The sequence below is a fragment of the Salvelinus sp. IW2-2015 genome, unplaced genomic scaffold (genome assembly GCF_002910315.2).
Source record: "Salvelinus sp. IW2-2015 unplaced genomic scaffold, ASM291031v2 Un_scaffold1937, whole genome shotgun sequence".
Lineage (NCBI taxonomy): Eukaryota > Metazoa > Chordata > Actinopteri > Salmoniformes > Salmonidae > Salvelinus > Salvelinus sp. IW2-2015.
Window position 1 is genome coordinate 35,717 of NW_019943294.1, and position 11,695 is coordinate 47,411.

Sequence of the window (11,695 nt, forward strand, 5' to 3'; positions counted from 1 at the left end):
CGCTACTCCCGTCCTCCAAAAACTGACTTCCGGACACCGCAACSTTGTTCCCTCCCTCTCCCGTTCCAAAACCAAASACTGATTAACGACACTCAGTATGAATTATGCGAGCGTACACGGTCGCGACCAGTGGACTTTCACTGCACGCACGTCCATTTAACGGATATCCGAACGTCTACTCGCCAGTATCGGTTCTCGTGGACAGCATTTTGGGGATTTCTGAGAGGTCGCCGGTGGTTGGGTTTTTGAACTGAAGGTCCGAGAGGAYTCCTTTCACCCGTRGCGGATTTTAATGACAAAGGAACAAACTGGGAGTTAAAAAGACGCGAATTTGCAGGATGGAACATCTCTCTCTTCTACTCTTGTTTTTATCGATGGGTAAGTTATATTTGAAAAAGGGTTGTCAAACGGTCTGATAATATCGTCATAATAACGCGTRTGCTGTCGTTTAGTGGGAAATATTWGATTGACATGCACACGCGGGCACGTTTTCACTTAACCTGATAAGAATCTTCATTGACAAAGCAATTAGTCAAATTCATTTAAAGGCAACATTATCACCGGATTTTTACTGATCATGCTGTTTCTCCTAAATGAATTACACATAACAGTGCGTTTTACTAAAACGAACCGTTTTTAAATATGTGAATAGATTTTCCCACGCCCAACTTCATCGTTACATGTAGGCTACGGTGGTTGGTCACAGGTGAGGGAGGGTGTGTGGCAATTTTCCATATCAGCTCCTCAAATCCCGGTCGAAACTTTTAATTGTTCAATCAAAGGAAAACGAACGAGATAATTGATGTCATTAAATCAATTAAAAGTTAAGTTGACAAGCCTTGACAATGGTCCAGTTACAAGGAGGCACCATAACACGCGATGGGTAGCGGTCCAATTCGCATAGATCCCCTTGATAAATTGAACTGATGTAGTTGAACTTGGAATGGAGCACTGTCCACCACTGATGGACATCCCTGTTATTATAGTCATTKGTTATCATATCTCAGTGATCAAGGAAGAAATATCCTTTTCGATTAGTTGATCGGACACATTTTATATCACAACGGTGTGTCAGATTGTGTAGGATGGGGAGTGTGTGTCTGTCAACGTATACTCTGCATCGCTCAGGGCTTTCCCGTGCCAGTGTGTTTGTGTGAGCGGCTGAGTTTTTAAAAATTGTTGTGGTACTATGAGATTATCAAATGTCTCCAGTTAACATGTTTCCAGCATTCCTGGAGCAGGGGATGTGTGTGCCCTTCCGCCCTTCCCGATGGCTTTAAAGGCGTCCGCATGGTTCCCAGCCGAAACCGTTCGGAAGAGTTAGTGCATATATTATAAMGATTCTTTTTTTTCGGTTGTTCGGGCACACGTTATTTTCTTGAGGCAAGCCGGAGTCTACGCACTTTCTTCGGTGACTGGTCAACAGTAGGGATTCTGCAGGAAAGTCTGTCATTTAACGAGATGACTCGTATTCATACACTTTATTTATTATTATAATTGAAATACTGCACCAAACAGCTTAGTTAGATTAGTTGTACACTGAACAAAAATGTAAACGCGACATGTAAAGTGTTGGACCMWTGTTTCATGAGCAGAAATAAAAGATCACAGAAATTTTTCTTAAGACAAAAAGCTTTTCTCCCAAATTTGGTGCMCAAATTTGTTTACATCCCTGTTAGTGATGTTTCTCCTTTGCCAAGATGATCCATCCACCTGACAGGTGTGGTATATCAAGAAGCTGATAAAACGGCATGATCATTACACAGGTGCACCTTGTGCTAGAGACAATAAAAGGCCACTTTAAAATGTGCCGTTCTGTCACACAACATAGGGCCACATATGTTGACGGAGCGTGCAATTGTCATACTGACTGCAGGAATGTCCACCAGAGCTGTTGCCAGATAATTTAATGTTCATTTCTCTACCATAAGAGCCAATTTCGGCTTGATCTGAAAATGTGGTCGGCGCCACCGTATGGATGGTGTGACTCAATTATGAAGCCTCTGTAGGCACACAGAGGTCAAATTGAGCTCCGTACCAGATCGCTGTGCGCCTTTCAAATTTTGTAAGAATGTGGAGGGCTCCGTATTGACGTGAATGTTTGTGATGGTAGGGAGGTCCTGTATGAACACAAACTGACTTYCACGACAACGTCCTTCACAACAGCTGTTCGGCAAACCGCATGACTTCTGCAGAGTAAATACTGTAAATACTGCACAGCCAATGCAGACGGCGGATTGAACATGCCTCGCCGTTTAGCCGCCTCCATTGTCCTCCATCAGGTCTCACCACAGACCACTTTGTATTAGAGGTCGACCGATTATGATTTTTCAATACCGATACCGATTTATTGGAGGACAAAAAAAGCCGATACCGCACAGCCCTCCATGTGCTCGCCAGAGGTAGCCTGACTGMCATTAGGTACCGAGATGAGATCCTCAGACCCCTTGTGAGACCATATGCTGACACATGCACATTTGTGGCCTGCTGGAGGTCATTTTGCAGGGCTCTGGCAGTGCTCCTCCTGCTCCTCCTTGCATAAAGGCGGAGGTAGCGGTCCTGCTGCTGGGTTGTTGCCCTCCTACGGCCTCCTCCACGTCTCCTGATGTACTGGCCTGTCTCCTGGTAGCGCCTCCATGCTCTGGACACTACGTTGACACAGCAAACCTTCTTGCCACAGCTCGCATTGATGTGCCATCCTGGATGAGATGCACTACCTGAGCCACTTGTGTGGGTTGTAGACTCCGTCTCATGCTACCACTAGAGTGAAAGCACCGCCAGCATTCAAAAGTGACCAAAACATCAGCCAGGAAGCATAGGAACTGAGAAGCGGTCTGTGGTCACCACCTGCAGAACCACTCCTTTATTGGGGGTGTCTTGCTAATTGCCTATAATTTCCACCTGTTGTCTATTCCATTTGCACAACAGCATGTGACATTTATTGTCAATCAGTGTTGCTTCCTAAGTGGACAGTTTGATTTCACAGAAGTGTGATTGACTTGGAGTTACATTGTGTTGTTTAAGTGTTCCCTTTATTTTTTTGAGCAGTGTATATATATATATATATATATATATATCATACATATCATACACACATTTTTGTAATAATGACAATTGCAACAATACTGAATGAACAATGAACACTTTTATTTTAACTTAATATAATACATACACACACACAGCTCTGAAGTGACAATGATACTGAAGAGTCTGCATAGGAGACAAATACTCTCAACTGTTTGAATAAAAATAGAGTTTAAGTTACCTGTGAGGAATGTTGAAAACAAAAACTGTAATTTCTATATGCAGGAAATCCTATTTTAATAATGGGCATAGTAAGAATTGACGACCAAAGTGCGAGTCATAATTCCCATGACACCTAGCAAAATCTGAAAAGCGGTTCCTTCATTTATTCCATAGGATATTTTTAGATTCACTTMAAATAAGGTCTGTGTTTCGTGTAGGCTTACACCACCTTGCCAATTTTATAACTGTGTAGATATCCATAGGACAAGGTAACTCTGATCAATATTGGCTAAATATAAGCGAAGATMATTCTTTTTGTAGAGTGGATTTATGAAAATATGTTGACTTAACTTATCCTAGTGAGATTTACACGGGTATCAAAACGTTGAGGCGGTTTAAGCCTGCACGAAACACAGACCTTATTTGAAGTAGATCAAGACATTCTCTATGGAAGACATGAACGGTAACATAACGAAGGAACCCCTGTCAAGTTCAGCCGCAAGTTATTACAGGAATTATAACGCGTCGACTATTTCTCTCTAAACCGTATACCTTTGACTAATACGGAAACTATCACCTCGAAAGCAAAACGTTTATTCCGTTCCGTATTTTATCTAACGGGTGGCATCCATGAGTCTAAATATTCCTGTTACATTGCACAACCTTCAATGTTGTCATAATTACGTAAAATTATGGCAAATTAGTTCGCAAAGAGCCAGGCGGCCCAAACTGTTGCATATACCCTGACTCTGCGTGCAATGAACGCAAGAGAAATGACACMATTTCACCTGGTTAATATTGCCTGCTAACCTGGATTTCYTTTAGCTAAATATGCAGGTTTAAAAATATATACTTGTGTATTGATTTTAAGAAAGGCATTGATGTTTATGGTTAAGTACATATTGGAGCAATGACAGTCATTGATTGATTGTTTTTTATAAGTTTAATGCTAGCTAGCAATTTACCTTAGCCAACTGCATTCGCGGCACAGGCAGGCTCCTCGTGGAGTGCAATGTAATCAGTGTTAGAGCATTGGACTAGTTAACTGTAAGGTTGCAAGATTGGGTCCCCCTAGCTGACAAGGTTAAAAATCTGTCGTTCTGCCTCCTAGGCCGTCATTGAAAATAAGAATGTGTTCTTAACTGACTTGCCTAGTTAAATAAAGATTGATTAAAGGTGTAAAAAAAAAAAAAATACCAATTTCGATTAATCGGTCGACCTCTACTTTGTATGGCATCGTGTGGGTGAGTGGTTTGCTGATGTCAATGTTGTGACGAGTGCCTTGTGGTGGTGGGGTTATGGTGTGGGCAGGCATAAGCTACGGACAATGAACACAATTGCATTTTATCGATGGTAATTTGAATGCACAGAGAACGTGACGAGATCCAGAGGCCCATTGYYGTGCCATTCATCCGCTGCCATCACCTCATGTTTCAACAGTACAATGCACAGCGTCATGTCGCAAGGATCTGTACATAATTCCTGGAAGCTGAAAATGTCCAAGTTCTTCCATGGCCTGCATACTCAACAGACGTGTCACCCATTAAGCATGTTTGGGATGTTCTGGATCGACGTGTACGACAGCGTGTTCCAGTCCCCACCAATATCCAGCAACTTCGCACAGCCTCTGAAGAGGAGTGGGACAACATTCCACAGGCCACAATCAACAGCCTGATCAAGTCAATGTGAAGGAGATGTCGCACTGCATGTGTTAAATGGTGGTCGCACCAGATACTGTCTGGTTTTCTGATCCATGACAACAGATGCAGATCTGTATTCCCAGTCATGTGAAATCCATATTTTAGGTTCTAATTCATTTATTTAAATTGACTGATTTCCTTATGAACTGTAACTCAGTAAATAATTTTAAATTGTTSCATTCATATTTTTCTTTAGTATAAAATTGCGCGACTACGATCTCGGCAAAAACGTCAATTAATGACAGATCGTTTGTGAAGTGAAGGTCTTTTTAAGGGAGTATAGGAGCACACTCATTTGATTTTCCTAACAGCTTGGCGCCAGTCGTTATGACTCATGCTGATGGTTTTTAGACCTATAGCCTAAACCTGGGGTGTCAAATATACTGCACACAGGTGGTTTAATTAAATTGATTTAATATACAAACTTAATATACTTTTTTATTACTAAAACCAAATCGAAACTGTAGAAATGATAATGGACCTACATGAATTTATTTGCTGTCCAGCTCGCAGAAAATCACAAATGAAAGCTAGACAGAGCATCAAATTACAAAAACAATGGATACAGGAATATTTTTAGCAAATTTTTGACGGCGAGGAAATATAACCACTTTTCAGTGCGGCCCACCGGACCTTGTTGAAGACCGAATACGGCCCCCGGGGCAAAATGAGTTTGACAACCCTGGCCTAAACAATAAATACATGCACACCTCCCCAAACATGGTTGATGACGCACTACTGCCCTAGCTCTCCAAAACCCTTATCTGTATTTATGGTTTTCAGCAGTTACATTTGCCCATTGTTGCCTCCATGTTAACTACAATTCCAACGGTGTTTTAACAATTTTGGCAACATATGCCCCTTTCACATTGGCAAGAAAGAATTTTCTGAGTAAAAAAAGATGCACTTCCTGTAGCAGTTTTGCACAGACCAACAAGCTGTGTGCCTCCAGTTGACAAACGACACTTCCTCAGATTACAAACAGGTGTTCGGGGACGCTAGACTGCTAATTAGCACAGGTGGCCACTTATGTCTTCCCTAAACAAGTGATATGGCCATGTGGGAACACTAACCCTAACTGGGYTGTCTCATATTGCCTGTTTACTCTGTGGCCCTCCGGCTGTTTGTTTGGATAAGAGTGGCTAAAGAGTTGCGTGGTAATATTAGTCACACTCCTAAGTGGTGTCCGACCAGTATACTATCMCTTCTCTTATGACGTAGGGTAAATCAAAGAGATGACCTCCCCAGAACCAGACTGTTCCAGCAATGTTTTATGGACCACCTTCCCTCAAACGTCTATTTTTCCAGTTCCTTGAGTGTCCCAAAACGCTAGGACAGGAAAAAGGGTTAAGTATACTGTATGTCAACAAGGCGTTTTGAATTGAAATGGTAATCACTAAGGATCCCAACAAACGTCCAACCAAGGCAAGGATAGGATAGGTGTAGGATCATATTGGAATGCTGCCAACGTTACCATTAGAAGTAGAGCGTTATGGAAAATGTTCCCAGAAGGCTTTGCTCTTTGGTTGTTCCAGTTGGGATGTAACCGGGACTATTTCTGGGCTGTGGGGTCGTTCTTTTGAAAGCTCCTGGTACATCGTCACTTTGTTCTTGCCAAATGAGCTGACCTCTATCATTTTTCCTGATACTGTTGTGTGGTTTGTGGTGTGTGGGTGGGGGAGCATGTGTTGCTCCATGCTGGCCATGGCATGTACACGCTCTTCCCCTCAGCCTGTTCAGACAAGCCTGGTGTGTGTGTGCATGTTTGCTGCTCTTTCCCCTATGCCCATCCAAACAAGCCTGTACTTCATATAGGTGTTCTCTCTCTAGCTAGAGTAAGTGGTCTAGGCTGTTCCCTTCTCTAGCAAGACTGTCTCTCTATGGGTGTGTCTAAATAGTCTCTAGTGGCTTCCTTTCCTCAACTCCTTTCCTCCTTCTACTCCAGTCTAAGAAGGTTACCATAGGCTTTGCTTTCACCTGTTACTATATGTCAGTGGTAATAAAGGCAAGGAGAGGACCCACTTCAGGTTATTGATTCACCCGTTGAGTGCAGCGACGCTGGGGTTCAGGTGTCAATATGTGAGCCTTTTTTATAGAACACACACACACCCACACACATACTGTGGGTTTGGAATCACAGAGGAATCAAACCAAAGGTAGTATCTAAGTGTATATTTAGCCTGCCCTGTGCTAAATATATCCATGTATCAACTGTATGCGTATTGTTAAGCAGAGATGCTTTCAGGAGGTTAGCGAAGGAAGTCTGATGTGGTAGGAACGCTGTCATTGTGTGGGGGGGTTCTGTGGATTTTATGTATGCGTATCTGTCAATGACGTGTGTGTGTGTGTGTGTGTGTGTTCTCTCTAGGTGTATCCCATGCCAGGGTGGTGTCTGTGTCCCCTGTCCCTCTGCTCCGTGTGGAGGGCCAACCTGTCTCACTGCGCTGTGATGTCACTGACTACGAAGGGCCCAGGGAGCAGGATTTTGACTGGACCATGCAGCAGGGGGGGGCGGGGTCTATCCAAGTAATCTCTACCTTCGAACCAAAGTACTCGGACGTGTCGCTAAGCGACCGGGTGGCCAGTGGTGACCTGAGCGTGGTGCGGCTGGGGGACAGCGTGGTGGAGCTGAGGATACAGGAAGTGAGGTCTTCAGACAGCGCCACGTACCTCTGCAGTACACCCAGTACGGACTCTGTCTTCAGCGGGAACTATGACGCAAGGGTGACGCTCAAAGGTGGGTCAGACACGAGTATGAGAGGGACTTATAGACTGAGTGTCTTAACCATCAGAGAGAGTGGTGGAATCACCGTATATCCGTTTAGGAGAACTGTTTTAACTTCAAACTAGATTAGTCAGACTCCATTATGACTTCTAGTTTACATACTGAGGTTGGCTGGGTTGGAAGACCCATCCAGCGCGTGTGTGTGTTCATGTTCTTGGTTGTGGTTTGTTGTGCTCTATTGAACACGGCTCATATCCCTTGCTTACACATGACTCGCTCTCTTAAGCTGGTGTGTTTGTCAGACCACACACACACACACGTGTGCACTTATATACTGTATACACTACAGTACACTTACATGACACAGCTGCACTTTCCTAGATGGACTGGTTCAGGATCAGTGATGTAATTTTAACTCCAATTATGCTAATCTGCTTTGGGGAGGGAAAACCTGTTCCTAGATCTGCTGCTTTGGGACACACTAGTGAGAGGTGATCAAGTGGTGATTTCACTCATGTTCACATGTTGAGTCTTCCAACACGCACACACTTGGAGAGCAGATGCCAGATGGGTGTATTTATCTCATGTCAAATGTGGGTTGTTACTTCTGTTGAGCTGACTGTTGCCCTGTTCTGAACAGTCTTCTGATGAGCTGAGGGAGAGGAAGAGAGGTTTAATGGTGAATTGAGCTGATGAGGAGAGCTAGAACAAGTAGAGGGGTGAGATTATATTGTGAAATCTAAGTGCTCTTGAACTAGTAGTTGATTTTTATGCTGCTTTTAGCCGTGCTGTTAACAATGTTTCGTGTGTAGTTGAACTAGTAGACGGTTGTATACACAGTACAGTGAGATCCATTGATGTAACACCATGTAGTGTAAATTAGTTTACTCTGGTATGAAGAGTCACCTGTGTAGGTGAGGCAGTCTACTGACCTCCTATGGGTGTGTCGACCAAACAGCATCCTCCACCAACACTCAGTTTGTGTTTGCTTGGCTCACTTGTCTGTCTAATTAATTTTTTCTTCCGACTAAAGTGACTTGACATGTATACGGTGCATTCGAAAAGTATTCAGCCCCTTGACTTCTTCTACATTTTGTTACGTTACAGCTATTCTAAAATTGATTAATATATTTTTTCCTCAATCTACAAAATTACCCCATAATGACAAAGCAAAAACAGGTTTTACATTTGTTTTATGTGTGTGTGTGTATACAGTTGAGTCGGAAGTTTACAAACACCTTAGCCAAATACATTTAAACTCAGTTTTTCACAATTCCTGACATTTAATACAGTAAAGATTCCCGTATTAGGTCAGTTAGGATCACCACTCTATTTTAAGATGTGAATTGTCAGAATAATAGTAGAGAGGATGATTTATTTCAGCTTTATTTCTTTCATCACATTCCAGTGGGTAGAAGTTTACATACACTCAATTAGTATTTGTGTAGCATTGCCTTTTAAATTGTTTAACTTGGTCAATGTACTTCCACAAGCTTCCCACAATAAGTTGGGTGAATTTTGGCCCATTCCTCCTGACAGAGCTGGTGTAACTGAGTCAGGTTTGTAGGCCTCCTTGCTCGCACACGCTTTTTCAGTTCTGCCACAAATTTTCTATAGATTGAGGTCAGGGCTTTAAGATGGCAACTCCAATACCTTGACTTTTTGTCCTTACGCATTTGGCACACTTTGGGAATATGCTTCGGGTCATTGTCCATTTGGGAGACCCAAATATTTTTTCGGACAACTTCTTTGCTCCCGCCCTGAACAGACTGAATGCTGCTTCTGCTTTTCTATGAAAACTATTCATGATCCACTGAATGTGCTTCAGTCACGTTCAACATTAAGAATGTCATTTCGTTGTGTGAGGATGGTTCATTTCTCGGTACCCGCTACCATATACAGGGATAGTTTACATGGTGTGAAGGGAGATTTTTTAACTGATTGAGTGTACAGTGCGATTTGGCAGCTCCAGGACATGAAGTTCGAAAATCAAAGACTTGGTAGAATGTCAGCTTACGTAGCTTAGAGTAAGAAGGTCAACAGGAATATGAACATTATAAGCACAGTATGCAATTCTGGGTTTAGAGGCTGAGGTGATGGGGGTAGTAGATCTGGATAGAGGTAGAGGTGGGCTGATTACGGACATGGATGAGTGACGAAGATGACATGTACCTGTCTCCTGCCTTCGTCTCGTCTCCTTCCCCGCCTCGTCATTTTCTTCTGTTATTCAGCTGGTGGCGTCACGGTAAGATCCAGGCTTCTCTCTCTGTTGATATCCAATCTCAACCCTCCTTACGGATCATACGTGGTGTACAGCACCACCCCCATTAGCACCCTCACTGACAGGCCTACCAACCGTGTGTTTTTTTGTGGTTTTGGGAGGGGGGTATGTGTTTATAGGGCCAGAATAAGGAAGATGGCTGTTAACTGTGACATTGATTAATAGATTCATGATTATAAAAGCAGTAAAACTCTTCGATGAGAAACGGAACATGATGGACATTTTGGAGATGTTGCTTACGGCAACATCTGTTAGCTTCTCTGTTCACACTATGCATTTTAACATCAGTGTTAAGAACCACTCGTTCGTGTAGAGTAACATCAAATGAACGACGCTAGTCCATTGTTGTAACTGTGTGTCTTCCCTACAGTCCATTGCTAACCTCCTGAAGGTGTCCCGCTAGGCCCCCCGAGCCCTGGTCCCGAGGGTTGCGACATCAACCCTCTCCAGTCACAACGCACCCACTTTCAACTCCCCACCCTACACTGTCCGCTCACTTGTCGGCTACGGTAGAACCGGCATCCAATGGTGGATATCTGACTTTGTGCCCAGATGGTGTATGTGTTCACAGGAAGTGCTCCTCCCCGGCTATGCAGATCGGAGGGTTCTCGTTAGGCTATTCTCAAGATGGGTGGTTGGATTGGTTTGGTTGGGGTTGTGTACGCAGCTATGACATTCTGTGGTGTACGTGTGTAAACGTGTAGGAAATGGTACTGCCGAGGGTAGCAGATACATCGGAGACAGACTGTGGAGATGGGAGTGGGCAGCTTCTCACACCTACAGGTTAAGGGATGGGTGTGTTTTTTATGGACTTTAGTCGTTGTTAAACATTCATCCGTGTATCTAATTCACTCCCCTTGACCCTAACCCTGAAGATATTGCGATATCTGACGTCTGGATTTATAGAAGTCGGTAGGTGATGGACTTCCACACATATGGTCTCCACTTACAGTACGTAAAAATATCGTAAGTGTTTAAGGACCAGCTAGAGAGATGTGGATCCTGGGTTGTGATTGTTTCTATGGCCCTACTTTAATTTTAGCAGGCAGCATTTTTTGTGTTGTGAGAGCTCTGACCCAGAGATCTATTCACCCTCCCTGTCAGTGCCTTGATCCCTGGGTGGTTAGTAACCGACACACATACACACACACCACACACACAACACACACACACACAACCACACACCATCACACACACACACAACAACCTACACACAGTGTTGCCTGGGACACCATATCCCCGAACTCTCCTGCAATGTGGATGTATTAAGAATGGGGTGAGAGCAGTGGTGACTAGCTCGGTCAGGTAATGACAACATGGTAGGATGGTCTTCCTCTTTACATGCTTTATCTAAGTACAGTGGGACTATGGTAGGCCATGCACCACTATGTGACTGTTCCGTACTGATGAGGATCTAAAGGTAAATAGGCATTGGGTAAAAGTCTAACAGGCCTTGTCTGTGCTCTCTTGTCTAAACATCCAGTAGTGAGCTATAGGTGAAGTCATCTCACCTACCAGATATCCAGTGCTCCTATAGAGATACCAATTTTTAATTTGAGAAAATATAAACCCAATCCAAAATTTAGTCTCAGTTCAGTCTCTGTAGCATGATTCGTGATCATGGTTTTAATGGATTTATCCTTGTACTTTCTTTCGTTAGCTTTGAAACCTGTTACATTCCAGTCCTAAATCGTTCTCGCGTATATTCATTTTAATTGTTACACTTATACTTACATTTTTGTG

General features: G+C 43.3%; 1 pseudogene; it reads left to right on the top strand.

The window, feature by feature from the left end:
• LOC112072466 (prostaglandin F2 receptor negative regulator-like) overlaps positions 1-11,695 on the top strand; it is a 47,971-nt pseudogene continuing 36,276 nt past the window's right edge.